The 23,423-nt window shown below is 42.4% G+C and overlaps 1 pseudogene; it reads right to left on the bottom strand.

Annotated features, from left to right (window-relative positions):
* Window positions 1-6,963: 6,963 nt before the first annotated feature.
* LOC123236900 lies at window positions 6,964-22,854 on the bottom strand (annotated as a pseudogene).
* Window positions 22,855-23,423: the final 569 nt, after the last annotated feature.

Genomic DNA, 23,423 nt, shown 5'->3' on the forward strand with positions numbered 1-23,423 from the left:
TCTTAGATTATTAGATTGATTAGCATATAATTGGGCAAAATAGCTCCTAATGATTGCTTTAATTTCCTCTTCATTGGTGGTAAGTTCATACTTTTCATTTTTGATACTGATTATTTGATTTTCTTCTTTCCTTTTTTTAATTAAATTAATCATTATATTTTATTTGGGTTTTTTTCATAAAGCTAACTGCTAGTCTTATTTATTAGTTCAGTTGTTCTCTTACTTTCAATTTTATTAATTTCTCCCTTAATTTTTAGGAGTTCCAAATTAGTCTTTAACTGATGATTTTTAATTTGCTTTTTTCCTAGTTTTTTTTAGTTTGATGCCCAATTTATTGATCTGCATTTTCCTATTTCATTGATGTAAGTATTTAGAGATATAAATTTTCCCCTAGGTATTGCTTTGGCTATATCCCACAAATTTTCGATATGTTGTCTCCTTATTGCTATTCTCATTAGTAAAATTATCAAGTGTTTCTATAGTTTATTCTTTGACCCACCTCTTTTTCAGCTTTAGATATTTAGTTTCCAATTAATTTTCTACCTGTCTTTCCATGGAGCTTTATTGATTATAATTTTTATTGCATTATGACCTGAAAAGGATGCATTTATTATTTCTACTTTTCTGCATTTGGCTGTGAATTTTTTATGTCCTAATAACACAGATCTCTCAAAGAAAAAAAATCTGTTATTCCCAAAACATCTCATTTGAAATGGAACTCAAGCTACCCTGACTTGGAAGTGTGATATTCTGCCTCATTAGACATTAATGAATGCAATATTTGATTTTTTTTTAACTAGACACTATGTAAAGTTCAATTAAGTGTCCTTCTCTGAAAGATCAGTAGAAAACAAGCCCCTTCCCCTATTTGTCTAAGCAATATCCTTATCTTTACCACTGGAGAGGTGAATAAATATCTTCTATTCTCCACTCTGTTAGTATAGGGCTATTCTCTGAAAGCTCTTCCTTTGACATAAATTTAGTGTTAAAAGACTTAGAGCCAAAAGACAACCTTAGAAATTGTCAAGTCCTACTCAATATATCTTACAAAGGAAAAAGTTCTAGCCCCAGAAGAAGAATGACTTATTTGCTCAAGGTCTCTAGCTCCCACACCTGGTTCTTTATTCATCCATGTTTGACAAGGTATGTTCTTTGACAATGTTACATGATAGAATAATTTAATGATGAACTTGTCCTTTAACAGGTTTCATGACTTGACCCATATGACCAAAGTGGTCTGCCAGAAACAGTTGTTAGTCAATAATCCTGTATTGAGGACCTACTATGTGCTAGGTACTGTACTAAATGTAGGTGATTCAAAGACAGGTAAAAGGCAGTTCTGGCTCTCAAGGAACTCCCATTCTAATGGAGGAGACAACATGTAAACAACCATCTAGAAACAAACTATAAACTGGAAAATTTGGAAAAACCAACAGAGGGCAAACACTAGAATAAAGAGAGGTTGGGAAAATCTTCCTGGAGAAGGTAAAGTTCTGGCTGAGACTCAAAAGAAGTCAGAGAAATCAGGAGGTAGAAATGAGGAGGAAGAATGTTCAAGGACTAAGGGACAGCCAGAGAAAATGTCCAAAGCTGAGAGATGGAAGATTTTGTTTGAGGAACAGGTATTATTGGATTGCAAAATCCATGGGGAAACATAAAGCATAAAGTTTAAGAGGACTAGAAGAGATGGGAGGGCATATAGGTTATGAAGGGCTTTGAATATGAAACAGAGAATTTTATATTTTGTCTTAGAGGTGACAGGGAGCCATTGGAGCTATAGAATGTGGGAGTGACATGATTGGACATGTGCTTTATGAAAATCTTTGACAACCGAGTGGAGAAAGTACTGGATGGACTGGAGAGAAATTAGTGACAAGAAGACCAGCTCACAGACTATTGCAATAATCGGGATGTGAGACAAGGAAGGTTTTAAATAGAATAGTGGCATCATCCAAGAAGAGAAGAAGGTGTGATGCAAGAGATGTCAGAAAGGACAAAACTGACAGGCTTTAACAGAGGATTGGATATGGGGGAGAGAGAGTGAGGAATTCAGGTGACACCTAGGTTGCCATAAGAATGAAAGGCTAAAGCAACACCTAGGTTGTAAGCTGGGAGACGGAGGATTGTGCTGATCTCAATAATAATGAGGAAGTTTAGAAAGGGGGAGGATTTGGGGGGAAAGTCATGAATTCAGTTTTGTACATGTTGAGTTGAAGAAATCTGTCTATAGAACATCTTGTCCAAGACGTCTAATGGGAGGCTGGAGAAAAAAAAAGATTGGAAGTCCACAAAGAAGTTAAGGGTGGATAATTAGATTAGAGAATCATCTGATTAGAGATTGTATGAAGTGGAAATTTAAAGAGACCTTGAAAATATCAAGGTACACCCTCTTTAACTGCTATTTAAAAAGACCAAGAAAAAAATCTTTAATTTATTTATAGAGTACAGAGAGAGATGTGGAACCATAGCTCAGGTCCTTGACCCAGAGAGAGACTGACTGAGTTACAGAAAAATTCTTGAAAATACAATAGACTTATTTTACGCATTCAAACCTTCCTTCAAATTAACATTTTAGACAGATCTTTGAATAGCTTTACAGTGGCAAATTAACATTTTTTAGAAATGGTCAAGAGTTGGAGACAAAGGTTTTAATCCAGAAATAAAGGACAGGAATATTATTCAAAGAGAGGATAGGTTCAGGACTGGATTATCTAAGAAGGGCTGACAAGAGGATCAATTCCAGCCATGGGGCTTGACCCCCTGGAAGAAGCCTCCAATACAATGGAAAGAGACTTCTAACATAAAAGAGTACTTAAGATTGGTACTTAAGATTTGATCTTGGTTACTTTCAAGGTCTAAAAATAGATCAGTCTGGGACACCTGCCCCAGGCAAGTTCCCAGACAAAAACTGCCAACCCGTAGGGAGAAGAATGGGGGTGGAGAAGTTTGGGGAGCAAAGCCTGAAGCTCTATTCAGCAAAGCTCTGGGGACATGGAAGGCACCCTCAGCAAGACTGGGGCCATAGACCAGCCATTGTTAGTCTGTAGCTCATTTCTCACTCTGAGGCTTCAAACCCCTCCTTCCCCCCTCCCGTTTGTACTAGATGTACCTGCAAAATCACTGATATATGATTTTTCTTGGGAATCCAAGCTAGGCTGTTCCGTTGATTTATGATCCTATAGAATCCTTTGTGTAGAAGATGAGGCAAACAAGATTATACTGTATGACTTTACCAATCATTTACTTTCATTGTGTGTGTGAAAGCTTGTGCAAAGACCTGGCCTGTTTTGCTCTCTCTATAAAATAGAAGCCACAACAAATAAAGTTTGCCTTGATTAGCTATAAGCTTTTTTCCGATCTCCTGATCCCATTTGCATCTCACATCATCTTCCTTACCCCTTCCTGGGGACCCTTGAATAATTTTTGTCAGGCAAGGCTAGAGGGGGGAGGGGGAGACCAGATTTTATTAGCTTTTTTGGAGCTATTAATAACTATTAATAACTTGAGAATAACACACTAATTTCTCACTCTACACAAGATGATCATTGAATCCACAGGATCTGATATGGTCACCACGTTCAGTACTACAGAGGGGGAAGAGAGGGCCAACACAGAGTTCTGGAGACCACCTGTGGTCAGAGGCATGACCTGAAGGGAAAAACTTGTAGAGGAAGCTGAGGAGTGGCCATTGGAGGCGGGAGAAGAACCAGGAGAAAGTAGAGGGGGAGTCAAAGAGAAGAGTGATCATCTGGGTCAAGGACAAGAGAGAGCAGGCCTGGCTGGATGATGATGTCAGAAGTCATACTGTAGAGAATTAAGAAGAAAGTGAGAAGAGAGGGAGTGGAGGCACCAGTCCTGGATGGCCTTCTCAAAGAGTTCAGCCACAAAAGGAAGAGACTGGGGATGAAGGTTAGTAGAGAAGTGTTACAATTAAAAATAATAAAGACTGATATAATAATATAAATTAGTATTTTAATTAAAGCCATGCTGATAGGGATAAAATCATTAGACCACACGCTTGTAAGAATTCAAAACTGCCGCCTCCACCATTATTGTTACCTCCCCATCTCTTCCCGCGCCTGCTAGCCAAGAGGGCTTCCTTTTGGATACTCCTCCCATTTAAACTGTCCTCTGCGTGGTGACGCAGGCGTCCCCACGCCCAAAGAACCAGAAACGGAAACCCGTTGGACCACGGGAAATGTAGTTTGATAGTTCCCACGTTTCCATAGAAAAAATATATATATATACTTTTAAATGGCATTTCCCAAAGAAGGATGGAGCAAGCAAGGGCTTTCAAGGATGTTTGTAGGTAGTAGGGAAGTGGTCAAATGGCAGGAGGAGGTTGCAGATAAGTGAGTAGGAGTGATGGAGGAGACAATCTGCTGGAGAAGGCAGCTCTCCTTGTGAAAATCGAGAGATTTGCCTTGATAAGGACCAAGTGAGGAACAACTGGCTGAAGAGACAGAGGCCAAAGTTCTCTGGGTGATTTGAAATGAGGAGGAAGGACGAAGAGGGAATCTTGGAGGAGGGTTTCAATGTACTCAGTAAAAATATCAAACAAGTTCCTCAGTTTGGGTATTCTAATATGCAAGCATTTCTAGCCTGGGGCAGAAAATGTTGAGCCTGGCACAGTACTCTAAGCCTTCAGATGGGTCCTCCTGCTCCTAGAGGGTTTGAAATCACATTTATAGGAATCTTGCATAAAGAAAGGTTTGTGTTCAAATACCATTTGGATTCCAGAACATTCCAGAACCACAGTCATGACTCAGTTCCTCGGCCATGTCCACTCAACCCAATTTTCCCCCAGGAGTAATCAAAGGACCCCCCCATACACACCTCCCTGGGATCAGTATCAATCCTTTCTGAATGGAGAAAAGCATTGGCCCAGCTGGGTCTTTGGGCTTTGAGCCTTGGGAAGGCAAGAATGTCCGCAAGACAAGAGATGCCTTTTGTTCCAGGTCGGGTTTCTACCCCTATTCCATTTCCCCAAGAAAGGCCTTTTTGTTCTTGGCCCTTTTCACATATTCAGATGGGGGGCTGCTGGGAAGGGTTTTTAGGTGAGAGATATATTATTTCTGGAGAAACAAGTTGGGTTTTTTTTTTCCTTTGCTTCTACTTTGTGCATTGTAGCTTGTGAATCTGAGAACATCACCAAGTCCCACGACTTCACCGGGCAACCCAAAGTGTCCTAGACACAAAAAGGGTCTCTTCTGTGATAGGTTAACAAAAGGGGAAGAGCTCTATTCCAACAGAAAAATGGCCCTATGATCTTGGCTGGGAAGTATTTCATGGAGGCACAACCAGAGAACAGGAGGGTTTGAGTTCGGGAGTTCTTGGGTGTTCAGAGCCTTTCATAACCTTTCCAGTGTTCCTCTGCCTCGCGCTTCCCCACGCTCTCTGTGATCTAGTGACACTGGCCTGGCCTCCTTGTCACTGCCCAAACGAGCCTCCATTTCCCAGCCCTGGGCATTGGCACTCAGTGCCCGCCATGACTGAAAGCATTTCCCACCTTGTCTCTGCCTCCCGGCTTCCCAGCGAGAATCCCAGCCCCTCCAGGGAGCTTCCCCAGGCCTCTCGGTTCTGGTGCCCTTCCTCTGTGGTAGCTCCAGCCCATCCTATCCTCTCCCGTCGGAGCTTCACTATTTGTTGTTGTCTTGTCCCCTGGGCTGGGGGCTCTTCACAGGCAGAAGCCATCTTCCACCTGACTTGGTCTCCTCAGCCCTTGGTCCTATGCTTGGCCCAAGGGAGGGGCTACAAAAACATTCGTGGATTATTGCTAAGAAACAGGATCTAAGGAACGTCATTCTGATGAATCTCCTTGTTGAAGGCTTGATCCTGGTAAGAAAAAAAAAATGGCGGAATCCCCGGGCGTCGGGAATTGGAAGAGACCATGAAGTTAATGTCTCTCCCATCCCTCCTCTTAGGAAGGCCGAGACCCTGGAGAAGGACCTGGCTGACCAGTCTGGCCCAAGGCCACGGAGATGGAAAATAAGAGGCAGGGCCCAGCCAGTCCCACCCCTCAGGTCACAGAGTAGACTTTCCCTGGGCGGGACCAATGCCTGGTAGCCCAGGCTAGGCTTGTCCCATGAGGAACAAATAGATCTCCTCGGTGTGCCGCCTGCTGCCTTGGGTCATGCCAAGCTCCTTTCTCCAAAGCTCTGTGAGCTCAGCTGTTTTGGTCCTTCCTCCGTGAGCACGGATCTAGCTGGGGAAGCTGATAGGGTAGGGCAGAAGGGCCTGGGCTCCCCGACTCGCTTCAACGCTTATTGGCGGTGGGTGGCCTCATCTATCAAATCTGGCCAATCCAGCGGTGGACAATAAAAACTGTTGGGGGGAAAACTTGAAGGAAGCCTGAGATAAAGTTTGGCTCCTAGAAGGGTTCTCTCAGATTCTCTGTGCCTGAGCAAAAGGTGGCCATTAGCGGCTGGGGCCACCCCAGCCCAGGAGCAACGCCAACGTCCTCCACGAGAAGTCTCTGAACTCGGAGAGGTCTCCGAAGAACAAGCGCCAGCAGCCCAACCTCTCAGAGGGCACAGATGCTGCCTTCTTGATCCCGGATGCCCAGGATGGAGCCAAGGGCCTGGCACGAGGTGAGCACCAAATAAACGCTTATTAAATGGAATTGTTCTAGGGGGAAGCCCTCCTCGGACCCTGAGCGAGCCTCAGTGAGGCCACTCAAGCTGCCTCATCTGCAATGCTGGAGGGTTAGCGTTAATGAACCCTCAGGAGCCTTCCAGCCCCAGTCTCTGGTCCTGTGACCCAGGCCCACCTCCAGGGGTGCCCTGAGGGCGTGCTCAAAGGCAGCTCCCAATGCAGCATGGCAGGCCTCGATGGCACAAGCAGGAACTGCTCCTAAGCGCTCTACTCTGGGCTGCTCCTGGCCAGCAGCTGGGCGCACTGTGGATCTGTAGCTTAGAAACTCGAAGCTTTCTGTAAAGGAGAGAAATCTGGACCAGCTCCTGGTCACAGAAGTTCTGCTTCTGGGCCAGCAGCCACCGTGTTCCTGTTGCACATGGAGCTGTTCTGGATACGCTAAGAATGGAACGGATGATGGAGAAAGAGTTCAAGCCACCGGTGTCTTCTCCTTTCTTTTCTTGAACCCTCACCTTCCACCTTAGAATTAATACTGTTTATTGGCTCCAAGGCAGAAGAGTGGTCAGGGCTAGGCTATGGGGGTCAAGTGACTTGCCCAGGGTCACCCAGCTAGGAAGTATCTGAGGCTAGATTTGAACCCAGGACCTGCCATCTCCAAGTCTGCCTCTCTATGCCACTGCCTTCACTACCCATATATCTCTGAGTCAAGAGGGAAAAGGTTAGCTCCCTCTACCTCAACTGGAGCTGGGTGGCCCAGTGGAGAGAGCTTGGAGTCAAGAAGACCTGAGTTCAGATCCATCCTCAGACATTTACAGAGTGGCCCTAGGCAAGTCATTCATATTCCTCAGGCTCCGTTTCCTCATCTGTGAGATGGGGACGATGGTAATAAGTAAAATCATATTTGTAAAGCAGGGTTTATGGGGTGTTCAGGAAGGACTAGCACCTCTACTACGAGGGCCTTCTGAGCCCTTCTCAGGTTGTTCGTCCAGTTGGTGTCTGCTTTTCCCCGGGCTCTCTCTCACCTGTGGCTCCAAGAAGCTGCAGCCTGGACGCTGGTCACACCCCAGGAAAACAGTTTCAGCACAGTCCAAGCCAGGGTGAGGGGAGCTGACAGGGCTCAAACCCACTGATGAGCTGGGGGGTGTCTACCCCAAGCACGTGGAGATCCCCCCCAGCAGAACCGGAGGAGAAGACCCGTTTGTCCCATTGACCACGAAGGGAGCTGAAGCGAGAGCTGTGTCGCTCCTGGAGCTCGGTCAGACATAAAAGATGCCCAGGTCCCCCACTGCGCCCCAGACCACCTCTGCTACGCCTGGCTTTTGTCTTGCCGCTGGGCTTTGAGGACTGAAAGCCAGAGCGAGGCTGGGACTTTCCACAGCTTTGCAATTCACCCCCAAGTCAAGACATCACCCGGTGACATCATTGGCCCCCTTCGAAAACGAAGGGTGAACATTTGTAAAGCACTTTGCAAACCTTAAAAGTGCTATAGAAGGGGCAGCTGGGTAGCTCAGTGGCTAGAGAGCCAGGCCTAAAGATGGGAGGCCCTGGGTTCAAATCTGAGCCAGCAACAAGACCGCGGGCAAGTCACTTGACCCCCATTGCCTAGCCCTAACCACTCTTCCGCTTTGGACCCAACCCACAGAGGCAAGGTAAAGGTTTTTGGAAAGTGCCTGGAAATGTTATTACTCTTATCGTTATTAACAGCAGTGCACATCTTGAGCAAGTTTTTGTATGGACTTCCCCCAATTCAGAACAATCTAGGCAGGCGCCACTCCCGGCTCATTTTTAATAAAGGCCTTGTTGGTATTTCCTGGACTGCTTATTCCCTCCGTTTTCCCCACATAGAAGCAGACCAGAATGTGAAACCTTTCCAAGTGAGCTCCAACTCCAGCCTTCCAGAGAAGCCGCTCTCAGAGCAGGGGCAGATTGTCCATGGAGGCTAGGCAGGGCACCCTGGCCAGAATCAGGCGATGGGCTTGTTTGCCGGACTTGAGGATGGGCAGAGGCTCCAACAGGAGGCTGCTGTTTTTAGAAAGCACCCTGAGGTGGAGCCGAGCCCCAGCAGTTTTCTGGGTGGTCTTTATGGAGGGCTACAATCTGCCCTGGCACTGACCATGCTGTTGCCCCGGAGGCAGAGTGGTGAGCCTCTCTGGTTGGGTGGGGCCGCCGGACCTTTGGTTCTTGTTAATATATTTGCGTAGACTCTTGGCTAAGTGAGAATTCGTTTTGGAAAGGAGACCTTGTCATGGAAGCTGGCTTCCAGGATTTCCCCAGATTACCCCTTTCGCTCTTAGCATCATCACATTAGCTTGTATAAAACCCTTGGAATTTTATGCAGCAGAGGAACCACTTCATCCTCCTGTAGACTAGATGTCAGGTGAAGTGGATAAAAAGGGAGGACACTAAAATTGGGGTGGTGATCTCCTTCCCGATAAGAGAGGAATGAAAGGGATGGCTGTGTTTAGGGAGGAATGGACAAGGCCGTGTTAGGATGGTAAGGGTACAGGGTGAGGTGTTCAGGAGAGGCAGCTAACACAGACTAGACACTCAGGCCAGAGACAGAGGATACTGGGATAATAGGCTGAACCCTTCCAGGCAGGAAAGGTACTTTTACAGACACAAGGAATAGGGCCAGACAGAAGTGGTTTGAATCTAACTTGAGGGCTTTCTTATCAGTTTCTCAAGTCCTCAAAGGAGGAACCACAAGGCTCCTCCCTGTCAGTGAAATTGAAGGGATTCAGGAGGAAGTACTGGGCAACTACTTCCTCCCAAGATGGATGGCTCCAGTTTCCCTCAGAAAATGAAAGAGAATTATTCCTTCCCCTTCAACCCTTGCCTAATTCTTCAACACAAGTGAATCTCCAGAGGGTTTGATTAGATAACAAAGGGATTTATTAATGTTCAGGAAGGAGAGAGGGGTTTGGGGTTTCTGACAGCTGCTAGGGAGAAACTTGAGATGGGGGAGGGTCAGAGGAATGGCTTAGACTGAGAGAGGACCTGCTTCTCTCAGCCAGGGAAGATTTAGCTTCTTTTAAAGTAGAGGGTATACTAAAGGGATAGTTTGAATTCAAGGATGTTCTACTTGCCTATTGGGAAAACTAAACCCACAAAGTCTATTCACTATAAACCCAAAAGCCACCCTGCCTCCCAGAGCCCCAGGAAAACAGGCAGGGAAAACAGGAAAATAATATGGAGAAAGTCAGCGAGAGGTCCAGAGAAATTAGCTAGGTTCAAATTGTTCAGAGACAAAGCACAGGCCAAAAGCAAAACCGAAAGCCAAGTAGAGCTCTCATTGGTCCTTCCACTCTGTTCGAGGCTCAGGAACCAACTGACTCCTCTCAGAATTCTAAGGCTTCTAACTGCCAGAAGTTTTCAGTTGGTTCTCTGCAAGAGCAAAAGCCTCTCTTGCACCTTTTGCATTACACAGGGAGGCCATTTTGCCCAGGTTCTTCTTTTTATATCTAAGCCACCTCCCTATGGGTAGCTTATCTTCATTGAAGGCTCGAGGTATTGGGCTAAATCTACTTTCTTCCATACCACTGTCCAGTTTCCCCAGTAGTTGTTGGTTTGTTTTTTAAGCCCTCACCTCTGTCCAAGGCAGAAGAGTGCTGAGAGCCTTGCAACTGAGTTGAAGTGATTTGCCCAGAGGCACACAGCTAAGAGTATCAGATGCCAGATTTGAACCTAGCACCTCCTGGTGCTCTATCCACTAAGCCATCCAGCTACCCTACCCAATTATTGGTTTATTTGCTTTTAATAGTGAATCCTGGGGCAGCTGGGTAGTTCAGTGGATTGAGAGCCAGGCCCAGAGATGGGAGGTCCTGGGTTCAAATCTGGCCTCAGATACTTCCTAGCTGTGGGACCCTGGGCAAGTCACTTAACCCCCATTGCCTAGCCCTCATCACTCTTCTACCTTAGAACCAATACCCAATATTGATTCTAAGATGGAAGGTGAGGGTTTAAAAAAAAATAGTGAATCCTTATCTCATCAGCTGGGACTTTTTATTTATCAACTACAAGGCAGGTACTAGATAGAATCGCTTCTGTATGCACCTCATGTGCCTAATTGGTTCCACAGATCAATCTCTGTGGTTTAACCAGGGCTAAATTGTTTGGAGTGACTCGGTGGCACCATGGAGAGACTGTTCAGCTGGGAGTCAGGAAGACTTATCTTCTTGAATTCGAATTCAGTCTCAGATTCTCACTAGCTGTGTGACCCTCGTTAAGTGACTTCACTCCATTTGTCTCACGTACTGTTTCGAGCTGGAGAAGGAAATGGCAAACCACGCTGGCATCTTTGCCAAGAAAACCCCACCTGGGGTCACGAAGAATTGGACATGATGGAACCAGCTGGACAATAAGAGCAGAAAGATCACTTTGAGAATGATTGCTCTATCATGTGGCCTGAGATCTGGCACTGTTAAAGTCTCTTTCATGCTCCCTGCCTTCCATTATTTCTCTTGAGATTCTTCAACTTTTCTGCCTTCACATCACCTTTGTTATTACTATTTCTACTTCTATAAGCAAATCTTTGATCATTTGATTGGTGTGGCATTAAATAAGCAAATAATTTAGGGGATATTGTCATTGTATTCTCGTCTCCATCCTTCCACCTTGAGCTCAACAAAAAAAATTGTTTTTATGTAGTTCTTATGTGTCTTGGAAAGAAGATTTCTATGTATTTTATACATTCTGTAGTCATTTCAAATGGTATTTCTCTATTTCACTCTGCTGGGTTTCATTAGTATAATAGAAAATAAATGCTGATTGGTGTGGATTTAATTTGTATTTTGAAAGTTTGCTGAAGTTGTTGTTTCAGTTCATTTTTTACTGGTCTCTCTGGGATTCTCCATCATATTATGTGCAAAAACCTCAGCTTATTTCCTCAGTCTCTTCTTCTTGACTTATTGCTCTAGTCAGCATTTCTAGTTCTATGTCAAAAAGCAGGAGTAACAGTAGGCCTCTTTGTTTTGCCCTTGAATTTATTGGAAATGATTCTAGTTTATCTCCATTACATGCAATGGTAACTCTAGGTTTTAGATATATACTATTTATCATTTTAAGGCAAGGACATTTATTTCTGCATTCCTTAGGTTTTTTTCTTTAACAGAAATGACTGCTGTATTTTGTCAAAAGCTTTTTTTACAAATATTTATAAAACTCCCATGATTTCTGTTCATTTTGTTATTAGCGTGGTTCATTGGTTTATAGTTTTCCTAATAATAAGCCAACCTTACATTCCTCATATAAATCCAATACGCTCATAGTGTATCATCTTTCTTAGCTTTTTTGCCGATATTTTATTTAAAATTTTTGCATTCGGGTCCTTAGGGATGCTGGGCTACAGTTTTCATTTTCTGTTTTGACTCTCTTTGGTTTATATGCCAAGATTACATTTGCATCATGAAATTAATTGGATAGGATCCCTTCTTTTGCTATTTTTTGCAAATTGTTTGTGTAATATTGAAATAAATGGTTCTTTAAAGGCTTGATGAAATTCATTCCTGAATAGACCAGGTCTGGTTGGTTTTTTTCCTTTGAAAGTTTATAGCTGATCCAGTTTCTTCCACTGAAATCAAGTTGTTTAAATTCTCTAGTTCTTATTCTCTTTATCTGGATATTTTCTCTCATCATATACTTGTGACTGCTTTGGCTCCTAATGCCAAAAGAGCAGTTATTTTCACTTCTCCCTCATGGCTCTCTAATACCTTAACAGGAGGAGGATTGTTTGGAATATTTAGTCTTTGGCACTGCCTTTAGCCTCAACTAATGGCATTCCAGTTCCATTTAACCCATTGTGGATTGGCTTCCACAAAAGAATATTTCCTTCAGAGGTCTATAAAGTAAGGACAAACACAAACACTCCCCTCTACATAATCCCCATCCCTCTTCCACCTCTGTCTCTCAGGAGGGGAAAAACATTAGATTCACAACTTTGCTCACTTCCTATATAGCAGAATCCCATGAAGTTCCTGGTTCAAGACCCCTCTTAGCTGGCATCCAGGCACCCTGACTGCCTTGCCGGACCAGCAGCAACATCTGTTCAGGAATTCTGCCTCCAAGGTTACCGTGGCCTGAGACCAGGACCCCTGGCATCCTAGAACTGTAAAGGATGGATAAAACAGACCAACATCCCCTTTTTCTCAGGGAGACCAAAGAGCCAAAAAGGGGAGTAGAGGAGAAGATAGCCTTCTCTGCCCTCATTTATTATTTCATTACTCCCTTGCAATGGATTAACAGAACCTTCATCCCCTTGGACTCAGTGGGAAAAACAGCAAGAATGACCCAACCTGGTAGTTTTAAAGATTCAGCCTATTCCAGCCACATAGCCAATGGAAAGAGGTTACTTCCACCCACATGGTAGGAGAATTTAGAATGTTTTCTCTCAGAAGCACATCTCTGCATATTGGGTGATATGAACACCTGCAAATCCCTGTTATAGCAAATATCCATTTATTCCATTTAAGTTTGGGATTTTATTGGCAAAATATACCAGGGCAAAATAGTTTCTAATACACTTTTTCTTTACTTGTTTATAGTTAAAAAAAACTTTGGATAATGGTAGTTTAGTTTTTTCTTTTTTATCAAATTAGCAAATTTATCAATTTTATTCTTTTAAGTATTTGCCTGCTTCTAACTTTAGCTGCATTGATTTTGTTTGTGCAAAAGCTTTTAAAAAAATTTTTTTTGTAATCAAAACCATCCATTTTGCCTTCTCTGATCCTTTCTATCTCTGGTTTGGTCATGAACTTTTTTTCTCTCCACAGATCTAACTGGAAATGTACCCATTTGGAACTGTATCTTCGGATAAAGTGTGAGATGTTGGTCTATATCTAGTTTCTGTTAGACTGTTTTCCCAACAGTTTTTTGCCAAATCATGAGTTCTTGTCCTAAAACCTGGAATCTTTCAGTTTCTCAATATGAAGATCCTGTACTCATTTGCTTCTTTACATTGTGACCCTAATCTGCTCCATGGATCAAATTATTCATTTTTTAGCAGGTTCCAAATTGTTTTGATGATTATTTCCTTGTATAGTTTGAGATTTAGTTGTGCCAGACTTTTCCTTCCCATTTTTTTAACTTTATTAATAGTGTCATTTTTGTTGTGTTGGCTGATCCTAAACATGAGCAATTCCTCTTTTTCCAGTGATTTATGCTGGGTAAACCCACATGTCCCTGGCCAGAGGTCTCCAATATGCAAAAACCTGTCTGTCTCCCTGTGCTTAACCTGGACTAGATCCCTGTGACTTTTTTCTTGGATTTCCCAATCAGGACTTAGTTTTGGTATTTTCTCAACCTTTTTGAAGGATTTATGTTCAAAGGAGCTCTGCTGTACTTGTTCCTGCTACTCCACCATTTTGACTCCTCCTTTCTAGTGACCCACCAATTCTTTAGGATTGAATTATTTAATCTCCAGCTGATTTTAATATTTTTTCCAGTGACCAAAGATTTAATATAATTTTTATTGAATTGTGGAGAACAATGAATATATGTATTATTTTTGCCTTTCTGAATTTTTGTGAGATGTTTATAGCCTAAAGAAATGATCATTTTTTGTAAAGGTGGTCTGTATAAGTAAGAAATATGCTACTTTCTATTTCCATTAAATAATCACCAGGTATCTATAATACCTAACTTTTCTAAAATTCTATTCTTGTATTTGACTTTTTTCTTGTTTATTTTTTGGTTAGATTTACTTAGGGTTGATATGGATAAGGTAAGGTTCCCCTCAACAATTTGTATTTTTACTATTTTTCCTTGCAAATTAATTTAGTTTTTCCTTTAAATATACAGAAGCTATGCCATTCAGTACATGTATGCCAAGTATTAGAATAAATTCATTGTCGGGGCAGTTAGGTACCACAGTAGATATAGCACTAGGCCTAGAATTTGGAGGACCTGGATTCAAATCTAGCCTCAAGATACTTTTTAGCTATGTGATTCTGGGAAAGTCACTTAACCACAATTATTTAGTCCTTGCCTCTCTTCTGTCTTAGAATTGATGCTAAGACAGAAGGTAAAGGTTTACAAAAAAGAAAAAAAAAGAATCAATTCATTGTCACCTTTCAGCTAAATACTGTTTCCTTTTTTATCTCTTTTAAATTTATTTGTGCTATATCCTTATCTGAAATTATAATTGTTACATTTGGTGTTTTTTATTAAGATGAGGCATAAAAGATTTTGCTCTAATACCTTGTTTTAATAATAACAAAAAGCATTTATATTACACTTTAGGTTTGCAAAGCATTTTACAAATATTATCTCATTTTGTTCTCACAACAACCCTAGGAGCTAAGTGTTATTATTATTCTCACTTTACAGATAAGGAAACTGAGTCAGAGAGCTTATATAACTTCCCTGCAGTCAGTCACACAGTATGTGACTGATGTGGGATTTGAATTCTTGGACTACCTGACTGCAGTCTGAATATTCTATCTGCTGCATCAACTAGTTGCTTCTTAAATATTTATGTTTCAAGTCTCTTTCTTATAAACAATAGAATGCTAATCTCCTCCATTTTATGGGTAAGTTTCTTCCATTCACACTCACAGTTATCATACTAAATTATTTCTGTTCATCCTATTTATTCTCTGATGTTTTTTCTTCTCTCTGCTATCTGATCCCCACTTAAGTGATTATTCTTCCCTTTTTTCCCTTTTAAACTTTCTCTTCACCAGGCCCTTTCCAAGCTTAGAGTTTGTTTTGCTTAGAACCTGAATCTATGATCCCTCTTAAACACTCCTTCCCACTCTAATCCTTCTCCTTCTTGTGGCCCTGTGGAGTTAGATGCATCTGTTTCTATACAAACCTTTCACGTGTTTTGTGGAAGTGACATCACTCCTTCCAGCTATTCCAAGTTCATATTCATAAGTCAATGAGGAATGAAAAGAGTAGAAACAGGAGAACCATTTCTACAATGGCAAGAACCCTGTAAAGACAAATATGTCTTTACATCAGGATATAAATTCATGGACATGAACTGATATGCTTCAATTTATATTGAGATTCCGTCTGTCTTTCTATGGAAGTGGATTGCCTTTTTCTCCTTGAGGCTCTTGGAATATGTCCTCAATCCTTGCTTTTTTGATAAAAGTTAAGTTTTCACAGTTGATCATCCTACGTTATTGTTGTTACTTTTGTATAACATCCTCCTGGTTCCATTCACTTCACTTCCTATGTCTTTTCTGGGCTTTTTTGTGATCAACCTGATCATCACTTCTAATGGCACAATAATATTCCATTACCACTATAGAGCACAACTTGTTCAGCCATTCCCCAAGTGATGGGCAACCCCCTTTAGTTTCTAGTTCTTTGCCACTATGAAAAGAGTTGCTAGAAATCTTTTTATACAGATAGGTTCTTTTCCCCTATCTCTAATCTCTCTGTGAATACAGACCTAGTAGTAGTATTGCTAGGTCAAAGGGTATGTACAGTTTTATGGCTCTTTGGGCATGATTCCAAATTGCTCTCCAGAATAGTTGGATCAGTTTGCAGCTCTACCAGCAGAATATTGGTGTCTCCATTTTTCCACATCCCCTCCAACACTTATTATTTTCCTTTTTTTTTTTTTTTTGTCAAGTTAGCCAGTCTACTGGGTGTGAGGTGGTACCTCTGAGTTGTTTTAATTTGCATTTCTCTACTCAATAGTGATTTGGAGCATTTTTTTCATATGACTATAAAATAGTTTTAATTTCATCATCTGAGAAGTACTTCTTCATATCCTTGGACCATTTGTCAATTGGAGAATGCTTTGTATTCTTATAAATTTGACTTGAGAAATGAAGCCTTTGTCGGAGATACTTGCTATAATGATTTTTTCCCCTAGTTTGTTGTTTGCCCTTTAATCATGGTTGCATTGCTTTTGTTTGTGCAGAAACTTCTTAATGTACTCAAAGTTACCTATTTTACATCTTATAATGTTCTATCTTGTTTTGACCTAAATTCTTCCCTTTTCCATAGGTTTGACAGGTAAAATATTTTGTGTTTCCCTAATTTGTAGATGGCATCTCCCTTCATTTCTAAATCATGTATCCATTTTGACTTTACCCTAGTTTATGGCATGAGGTACTGGTCTGTGCCTAATTTCTGCCATACGTTTTTTTCACAGTTTTCCTGGAGATTTTGTTGAATAGGGAGTTGTTCTTCCAAAAGTTTGGATCTTTGGGTTTGTGAAATATTAGGTCACTATGGTCATTTACCATTGCATGTTGAATGCTTAATCTATTCCACTGGTCTTCCTCTCTATTTCTTAGCCCATACCAAACTGTTTTGATGGTTGCTGCTTTATAATATAGTTTGAGATTCAGTACAGCTAAGCCACCTTTCTTCATATTTTTTCATTAATTCCCTTGATAGACTAGATCTTTTGTTATCACTTTTTCTAGGTCTATTAAATAATTTTGGGGTAGTGTGATTGGTATGATACTGACTAAGTATATTAACTTAGGTAGAACTGTCATTTTTATTACATATAATATTTATATATTTATTATTATATATTTGTGACAATTTTTATATTTTATTTATATAAATTTATATATTATTATATTTTATATTATATGTATATAATAAAAATGACAATTCTACCTGTTAATATATAAATTATATATATATATATGTATACAGCCTCAGCCTACCCATGAGCAATGAATGTTTTTTCCAATTGTTTAGATCTGGCTTTATTTGTGTGAAAAGTGTTTTGTAGTGGTGATTACATAGTTTCCATGTTTGTCTTGGCAATTAGACTCCCAGGTATTTATGGCAGGATTACAACTTATTTCCAAGTCTTACTGGATATTACTCATCCTCCCACATACCCCAAAGGCTAAAAGACCTTTCTGCTCTTTGTACACTGAACACCATCTCCTTTCCCTAGGCCTTTGTCCCAGCATCCCTCCTACCTAGAATATCCTCCTACCCTTCCCTCTGCCTTAGAGAAGTCCTGTCTTTCTTCAAGAAATAACTCAAGTACTATTTGAAGTAAGCTTTTTTTATATGTGTCGCACCTCTCAAACTGCTTTTTCTTTATTTTCTTTGTATTTTCTCTGTCCTTCCTTGTCTTCTCTGTTAGATAATATGCTCCATTCCAGGAAGATTATCGCTCCTCATGTGCTATTGAACAAAACCTATAATGTTCAATAGGCCTTCCCACTTCAAGAAAATCCTTTTAGGCCTCCCTAACTGACTCACCACCCCACTCTCTAAGAGCTCCAGGGACTCTTCTAAATTGAGCTTCTTGGGGACAGCTGGGTAGCTCAGTGGATTGAGAGTTAGGCCTAGAGATGGGAGGTCCTAGGTTCAAATCCAGCCTTAGACACTTCCCAGCTGTGTGACCCTGGGCAAGTCACTTGACCCCCATTGCCCACCCTTACCACTCTTCCACCAAGGAGCCAATACACAGAAGTTAAGGGTTTAATAAAAAGTATAAAAAAAATAATAATTTGAGCTTCTCATGGCACCCTCTCCCCCCCATGCTCTAAGCTGGGGACCATGTCTGGGGCTTCACCACAAAGATGGCAGCCATGTTGACAGCTCCCTCTTCCTGAGAGAAGATAGGTTGTCTTCTCTCCCTATCTCCTTCTTCACCCTTGTCTCACATCAAGGGCTGAGGTGAGCCATTCTGGTAGCCAATGCAAACACATATTCCTCCTCCTATTGCTCTAATCTCTCCATATTTATTGGCTGCTCCTCTGTCATCTCTAAAAAATGTGCATGCCCTTTCAACATTAAAAATCTTCACCTGATCCTAACATCCCTTATCTCCCCTCCCTTTTGAGGCTACTCTCTCTGAGACTGTCATCTATACCAAGTGCCTCCACTTCCTTTTTCTGTCCTCTTAACCTTCTGGCTTCTGACCTCATCATTCCGCTGAAACTGCTCTTTCTGGTCACCAGTTTAATCTTTATCCTCCTGCATCTCTCCCCTGCAAACAGACCTCTCTTGCTAAAACTCTCTCTTCCTTATAACAATTGCTGTATGTTGTTTATTGCTAAAAGTTATTTATTAGAAGGACTTAAAAAAGATGCATCTACTTACCTCATTCTCCAAAACCTCTGCTGATACCCAGGGAGAAAGGACTTTTTGTTTTATGAAAGGGAATTCTTTGTTCTCTTTGTCTATTCTGAGTTAACATTTGTGAAAAGGGAACCCTTTATTCTCTTTGCCTAGTTGGAGTTGATACTTTGGTTAACATTAATTTAAGTACTCCTACTTAGTACCTTACTAGATTGAGAACAGGATTAACTCTTCTTTGTCTATCTTTTAAATTGAATCAACAAAAGATTGAACACCCTACTTAGTGCTTGGTGAGAAGGTGACTTTGATGTGGCAGAGAGAATTCCAGTTGCAAGAGAAGGGGTCAAGCCATAACTCAGAATTCCAGGGCCCCCCCCCCAACTCTGGGTGAGGGGGCAGTTTAAGGCAGTTAAGGGCAGTTGATTCCTGGGGTTTGGAAGTGAACAGGTCACTCTGTTTGCTGTTCCCAGATCTGAGTTGCTCGAGAGGGCTTTAGGCTTGAATCTTAACCAAGCCATTTCAGTTCTCTACTGCCAACCTTGCTTTAGCTTGACTAGACCTTCAAGCAACATCGCAACTATTACCATTTAGTTATTTAGATACTAGAAAAGATTAATTATAGGCTTTGAGTGCAAACGAGCTATAAAAGATACCTCTCCCTTCTGGGGGGAGGGGCTGCTTGGACCTAACAGTTTAGGGCTTCCCTGGCCTTATTTTATCCTTGTTAAATCTCCCTTCCTTCCCTTCTCCACATATCATTAAACCCTTCATCATTTGGGAGCTGTGCCTGGCTATTATTTAGGAAAATACTTACACCTCCTCAAGCTGAGCTCCTCCTGCCGTGTGGCCCAAAAGCCTGATCCTTCCTCTGTCCCTGAAAGCTTCAAGACATCAAGCTTCTCCTATTTTCCCCTACTCAAACCTGTGGGGAAATAGTTTAGAGGAAGTTAAGATTGGCCTTACCTAGTTTCCTGACTGAGATCAGAAGATAACATTTGTAACTGATTCCTATCTGCTTGGTGGGAGGGGGAAGTAAAGGAGTACTCAGCAAGATTGTGCCCCTCCCTTTTTACTCAAGCCTGCTGAGAGCCTGTGTGTGTGTGCTCTCCATAAACCAAGAGACAACTAAGTCCTGATTGCTACAGACTACTGGCATTTTTACAGCTTCCCACAAATATCACTGTTAAAACAAATATTACAGAAGCCAGCAAGATACTAAGAGAGCTCCATCTTTTTTTTAACTCAATCAGTCAGAAACTTGTGAATTCTTTTATGAGTTCACACCCTCAGAAACTCTTCAATCAGGAAACTGAATCTTTTTTGATGAGAAATTGACCTTCAGAAGGTAAGAAGTCTATCCCACAGACACTGCCCCCCTGGGCAGTCCCAGACAATTGGAAACTGTGATTGGCCCTTCTGAAGAGGGGAGGAGACAAGAAGTCACCATAAAAGCAAGCCCAAACTCCCTCAGAGCAGATTGTTTTTGAGAAGATAGTCTGAAGAGATTGTCTTCTGGAGATAGCCTTCTAAGTGGGGAGAGCCGTCAAGGGAGCTTTGTTGGAGACTCTAGCTTGGAATGTGGGCTTAGAGCTCAGCTTCAATTTAGATTCTGCCTCCTGGACTACTTCATTGGGTGAGTGAAAGGCTGACTACTTTCCTAGTTTCCTAAAGAGACTAGCTTCCATCTTGGAGGAAGCTGCATGGTTACTCACTACTGGCCCTCCTGGCTGAGGACTAGTATAGGTGTTTTCTCTAACCTAGATCACATTTCTCTACTTTATTGTTTCCCCTCTATTTTGGTAAATACATTTCTGACTGAGATATAATAAATATGGGTGACCACATAATTTCATAAAGTTATTATCCAACCATTAATTTTCACCTTTACAGTTTGCTGGTCATATTGAGGGAATAAACCAACCAAAGGAGACCAGGATGAAACCTTGCAAGGACTGACATTTCCCAGCACTCCTTCCCATCGTATCTTCCTAGGATAGTGATGCCCTAAGCTGGCTACAGACTTAAAATCTGCAGGACATTTAGACGAGCTAAATTTTAGTCTACTTTCCAGTGGTAAGCAGAAGCTTGGTCTAGAAATCCAGCCATTATCCTTAAGCCCCATGTCTGTGGAAATGAGTGTTGCTAGTTTACAGTTAAGACCACTCTGGATCTCAAGGATTAGCTGGGTCCCCATCCTCAAAGCACAGAGAATGATGGTTTCAGGATGAAGAGAGTCACAGGACTCCACATTGTAGTGAACCTCTCTTGTTTGCCTTTGGGGTGTTAGTGGGCCTGGGCTTCATCCTAGTCAATCTCAGAGTATTCACTCTTTGGCCATTCTGTGAGCTTGGGGAAGACTGTATGCCTCAGGGCATTCTCTGGATCATATTAAAGGGCCACTCCAGGTGTGGGATTCCATTTGGTGTGCTCCTGGCCAAAGCTCTTTTTAGAATATGCGCCTGGCCTTTCCAGACTGTGACAATGAGGGTGCCATTGTGTTCTACGTAATCATTGAAGGTAATTGTCTTTCTGGATGTCACCAGAATGCCTGGGAACTAGTCCAGATGAGATCCTGAATTTTGACATGGCCACATGGCCATTCTCTTCTTCACTGAAGAGGATACCAAGTGTAAACACTACCAAGCACTCAGGGCAAAATTCTTCCTATGTCCGATCTCTGGAATAGTGCCATTGGGCTATAGTGTCATTACTTGTAAGAGAGAGCAGTTCAAGCTTGTGGGCAATGAACTCACTGGATAGCACTGTAGAGCTGGCATTAGTTTGGACCGGTCTGTGGTTCTGATTGGTGCCTTGGCTCTGTGGTCCCACCCAACCAGTCTCAAGCTGCCACTGATGTCACAGGAAGGAAGCACCAGAAACCTTTTTTTTCCTTCATCATACATTTTATTTTTATTCTTTCTTCTTGCCTTTTGCTCTTTTCCCTTTACATGCTAAAGTTAAATTTTACGTATTTATCCTTTCTCTTACAAATTCTCCTAATTTAAAAGAACCAAACTCTTTTCTTCAACAAATATGAATAATCAAACAAAATATCTTCTTTCACTGGCCACATCTAGTAAATATATGTATCATTCTGCATTCTGATTGTAATTCCTTTCTATGGAGTAGGCTTCATACTGCATCCTCTGGAATCCTACTTGACCATTCAGTGTCTTGAGGAGTCCTTGAGTCTTTCATAGCTGTTGGGTTTTTCGAATATTTTGTTTTTTCCCTTAATTACATGAAAAAACCAATTTTCCAGTGACCTCTTAATGAACAGTCTAAGGACCATCTTCAATCCACATTCTCTTGGATGGCTCTGAAAATTCCAAATGCTGATTGCTCTTTTCTCCTGGCTACCTACGGTCTCTTCTCTAGGTTTTCTTGATGTCGCTTTCAGGGTTTTCCCTCAGATCATGACCATTAATGGTAGGTGTTCCCCAACAGTTTGCCCCTGTCCTTCTTCTTCCCTTCTCCTCTCTCTCTCTGAACCAGGGGTTCTTAACTTTAGGGCTCTGGAACACACACACGTTATATTTCAGCTGGTTTCCTGTGCATTTTATGTTATGCATTCTATAATAGAAGCATTATTCTTAGATGAGCTCCACAAGATTCCCCAGACTACCAAAAGGATCCATGACAACAGGAAGTGTAGGTCTGACCATATCATGCCCCCTTAGTTATTCAGCACACTGCAGTGACTCCCCATTAGCTCCAGGATCAAATCTAAAATCCTGTTTGGCTTTTAAATAGCTTGATTTTGTTTAATTTGCCAATTATATGTAATACCAAATTTCCACACGTTTTCCCAAGCTGTAAGATCAAGCTTCATCCCCTCCCTTCCCTTCTCCCTCTCCATGCGGGCAGGTGGTTGGGTCTGGGTTACACCTGTATTACCATGCGGAACATATTTCCATATTTTTCATTTGTGTAAGGAAATCATCTTAAAAACCCCGAATCCCCAACTAGAAACCCAAGCAAACAAGTGATAAAGCACGTGCCGCCATCCGCATTCCCGGGGCGGGTGGCCCGAGAGCATTCTTCGGCATTGTCGCGGAGCCTGGTGTTGGGCCAGCGGCAAAGTCCCTCACATAGGATCAGCCCACAATATTCCCTTACAGCATACAGTGTTCGCTTCTCTCTGCATCGGGTCATGTAGTTCTTCCCAGTTTTCCCGGAGCTCCTCCCGTTCATCATCCCTTGCAGCGCTATAGTATTCTCCTGTCCCACGTTTTGTTCAGTCATTCCCCAACTGAAGGACGTCCCTTTCCTGTCCGATTCTTTGCCACCACAAAGGAAGGTTTCTGTACAGGTAGGTCCTTTCCTCCTTTTTTTTATTTCTCTGAAACACAGCCCCGAAGGTGGCATCACCCACTGCCCACTGCTTCATAGCCCTTTGGGCATCGTTCTAAATGGCCCCCCAAAATGGTTGTTTGGTTCTCTGACTTTTAAACCTCGGCTCCTTCCTACCTTCCTGGTCTTCTCCCAAGGGTGGGAGAGAGACAGTACGCCGGCCTCCTCAGTGTTCCAGCCGCCAGCCTCTTCACCTCCTGGCTGTGCCCAGAGGGTGCCCGGGGCGCTCTCCCCCCTCATCTCTGCCTTCTGGCTTCCTTCAAAGCTCCCCCAAGCCCCCGCTTCTGCAGGTGCCTCTTCCAGCCCCCTTACGTTGCCCTGCGCTCTGTTACATCCTGGGGCAGAGGCGGTGGGCACGCGGCTCTTGGCACCTGGTCTCCGGTCCCTTTGCCTTTTTTGCCTCAGAGTCCCAGGGCGGGACTAGCGCCATGGAGCTGCCGGCGCCCTAGGGAAGCTCCTCC

Source organism: Gracilinanus agilis, chromosome 2 (assembly GCF_016433145.1).
Source record: "Gracilinanus agilis isolate LMUSP501 chromosome 2, AgileGrace, whole genome shotgun sequence".
In the NCBI taxonomy this organism is placed as follows: domain Eukaryota; kingdom Metazoa; phylum Chordata; class Mammalia; order Didelphimorphia; family Didelphidae; genus Gracilinanus; species Gracilinanus agilis.